The following is a 3962-nucleotide window of genomic DNA, read 5'->3' as shown; positions in this document are numbered from 1 at the left end:
GCCCTGCACTTGCCCAGGCTGTACACATACATTTTCTGTGTGTTGTTCCCATCAACCCAAGCGAGAGTGCGGGACGTATGCAACCAATCAGACATATATATGTGCCACCTTGATGAACACTTGGGGGAAATGGGCATGCAGGTATGGCCGGAAATATGTGAAGAATTGGGCTGCCATCTTGCTTTTGAGGCAATTCAGAGCAATCAGGTGTGGCCACTGACTCCAAAGTGATTGCAATGTGGTGTAGACAACAAGAATTTGCTGCGCATTGGGGAAAATAGGAGTGGGAACAATCCAGATATTCCAGTAGTGTAGGAAGCCCTAGGATAATGTTTTAAAACACACATATATATTAATAGCAATTCTTTAGGATGAAGAATTAGCTGATGAAGAGCCCCCCTAATGCAATAAGATTTATCCTGTTCCTCCCCTGCATGTTAATGACTAGATCAGTGTTTGCTGCAACATTGGAACAGATGTCTTTACTGCCTTTGCGTTACCAGAGTCCATCATGAGCACTCAAATGCCAGGCTGTTCTATGGTAAAAGGGGATTTACATGGATTCAATACTCGGATTTAAAACTTGCCTGAAAGGAATGGACGCTTCCCTGTACATGGAGATTGTGGGCTTGGGGGTGGGGAGGAAGAGTGGGTGCTTTTGTAAACCATCTCTGGTTATTGCCCATTATTTTATTAATCTTCAGCCCTTTGATGCAAACTCAACATTTGCACTTTCTTTGCTTCAAAAGTTGTGAGCATAAAACTGAAAAAATAAAAATTTCTCAGCGTGAAAATTATCTCAGTTGTTTTGCCTTTTCCCGCTTGTGCTTGTCTGCTGCTTCCTCGTCCTCCTCCTCCCGCCCTGAGTGTGTTATTGCCTCTGCTGTGGTTGGGACCTTAAATATCCAACGCCTCCACACCAACCCCCATCCTTCCAGTCAGATAGTTTGTTTTTGGTCCTGGACAGTCTTGGATCCCATTTGTGCTTTTCAAAATTTCTCCTTCTTTCGCAAAAAGCAGGCTAGAAAAAATGGCGAAGGGCACTGAACAGAAGGAGGAAAAACACGTCAGAAGAGACTTAAAACATTGGTTCTTTAACCTTGTGGACCATGGACCACAAGGGTCCACAAATCTCACAGAGGGCCCTGAAGGCTTGAAAGTTGCTCACCAGGGCATAACTAGGAGAGGCAGGGGGTTTGGGCCAACACCAGGTGACACCCAAAGGAGGGTGATACCACGGCTCACATTTTGGTAGATACGAGTATGGGCGTTCTAACTGTATCCCTTTAAAATGCTGAAGAGGTGGTGTGTGTAAGCTGGAGGCTCAGTAAGGAGGAGAGTAGAGGCCCCAGGTGTTCTTAAAAAAATCAAATTGCGCCAGATCCGGTGGTCATCAACGAGGGGGTGCCGGTGATGCCTGCCTGCACTGGGTGACACGAACACACAATAGGTGTGACACTGGGCGGGCCTCCTCCTCGACTGTCCCGCCCTAATGTGCCAAATCCGTTGCTCCTTCACCATCCCGTCTGTCGCCCACAAGCTTCTCTGTCCCTGTACTCTGTCTCTTTACATACGCCCTTTTACTTGAGTACATAGGAGAGACTATTTGCCGGCTTTGTCTCAGGCAGCAAAATAGCTATGGGATGCCCTTCCTTATTCTTCTGAAGTTATGCTGCTAAGGGAAGCTAGGGACATCTCATCCCTCCTGAACTGGTTGGTTGAAACGAGATTTTAAAAATTACAGACTAGTATCTCACTGACACACTTGCACACGTGAAAGCTGGTAATGAAGTGCAGGTCATACGACCATGATGGGAGGAAATAGGCTGGTGCCCAAGTGCCAAAAAAATAAAGTTCCTTAGATTAGATGACTCCACTAGAATCCCTGAGTCCTTTCTACTGGTAGCCATGCTGCCTGAGGAATTAGCAGAAGGGCTGTCTAGAGAAGTATTATTCCAGGCGCTGTTAGAGGAACGCTTCAAAATCTAGAGCCAGACGAAACTCTGCCAACTACTTCTAACTGACAGTAAATGCCTCCTTGAGAGGAAGGGCAGAAGAGAAAAAGACACAGTGCTGGAGAGCAGATAAGTTGCCTATAGTTTAGAAGTCAGGATGACTTGTGGTAATATTCCGTTTTCCTCCAGCACACTATGACATGCTTCGCCCTGTGCATTTTTCCCTTGTCTGTTTGAATTAAAAGCAAGCATAACAAAGATAGGCGTGCCCGTCCCTGTATGGAGACCACAGAGATGAGGCATTCCAAATGTTTGAGTTACAGCGGACAAATAAGTCCTTCACCTTGATTAACGCATATCCACTCAGGCACATAGCATGTTCGTTGCATAGGAATAGCACGGCGGAAGCCTACATGGGTCACAGGCCCCTCTCCTTGTTCATAAAAAAAAGGGGGGTAGGGAATAATGTGGCCCTGTTTACAGACAGCCAAAATAAGCTGGCTTCGAGTCACAGTGGAGGTAGGAGGTGTTTCAATGAACAGCTTTATTTTGGCTGGCTGTACAGGCCATGAGGTATGGTGGTTCAATGATCATGCAATCCGAAGAGTCCCGGAAGCCACAACAAAAGCCGCGCTCCAGCCCTAAGGACTGGAGTGTGGCTTTGGTGTGGTCTGGACTCTTAGACGCATGCATCAGTGAAACACCATACCTCCACTGTGACTCGAAGCAGCTTTATTTTGGGCTGTCTGTACAGGTCTGCGTTGTTTCTGAATCATTGATTCACGGCCTAAGCTTTATTGGCCAAGCCAAAATACACAAGTACATCATCAGGCTTTGAAGTTTCACTGGCTTCGTCATCAAGACAAAGATGTTTTTTAAAAAACCATACAGAAAAACATATGATTTAGAGTCACAGGCCTACATTGTGTCTCAGATGATACTTCGTTTGTCATTTAAGATACACTGCTCCCTCGGTTACGAAATTAATTCGTTCCGGCGGCCGTGTCGTAACCCGAAAAGCCTTTCGTAGCCGAATTGCCATAGGCGCTAATGGGGAAAAGCCGCCGTTTCCGTGCGAAAAAGCGCCGAAAAGCACCAAAAAAATTTTTCGTAACCCGAAAAACATTCGTAACCAAAAACCCGAACAATTATGTCCAATGGGATTTTTTTTCCGTATCCTCCCGGAAATTTCGTAACCTGGGTATTTCGGATCCCGAGGTTACAACTGTATTCTAAAGATCTCTGTGAAGACAGAGGGACTTCCACGCCTTGTCCATGTGGAGACTAGGGACAAAAATGCTAAAAGAATAGGTAGTAAAATGTCAAACAATTGTTTACCGGTAACAGCCTAAAAGTTTTTCGATGTAGCAGTACGCAGGAAACCTATGAGAAAATTCACGTTCTTTGCCTGAGAAAGGGCAGTTAGCTTCATAGACAGGACAGCTTGAAGGTCATGGGAAGTTAATTTTCTGTTGCAAATGGAGTAGAAGTTTTATTACCTGTCTTTCATTGGCCCTTTTGTCCAAGTCCCTTTCCTGGGGAAAAACAGGATCTATCTGGCCAACCACATGTGCCTGTCTACAGCAGTCAAGGTAAACAGCATGCCTTGAGAATCCATTAGCAAATCTATTAAACCCAATGACATGCATGAACACCAAGCCGAGAGAAAAAGGAGAGAGCATATAAGCCTGTCTCGATCAGCTACCCCCACAGCATATTTTGTTAAAAACTAGATCTATTAGTTTTTGGCCATCAAAATGGCAAAGTATATAAAAAAGGCAAGACTACCAAAATAAATCATCCCTGGATGCACTTTGGAAAAAGCTTTAATGCGATATCTAATAAAATTCAAATGTTTTTCTTCAGTTGTGCAGGCTTACTTGACCGGTTTTGTTTCATTTCATTGTACATGTCGCTAGTTGTGGAATAAAACATTGTTCAACATGAGGGCCCATAACGTATCTTCTTCTTTCCTTGTTAGTTCGTTCTCTGGGACCAAATTGTCTG

Source organism: Sceloporus undulatus, chromosome 2, assembly GCF_019175285.1.
Source record: "Sceloporus undulatus isolate JIND9_A2432 ecotype Alabama chromosome 2, SceUnd_v1.1, whole genome shotgun sequence".
NCBI classification, from domain to species: Eukaryota; Metazoa; Chordata; class Lepidosauria; order Squamata; family Phrynosomatidae; genus Sceloporus; species Sceloporus undulatus.
This window is presented reverse-complemented; position numbering follows the sequence as displayed.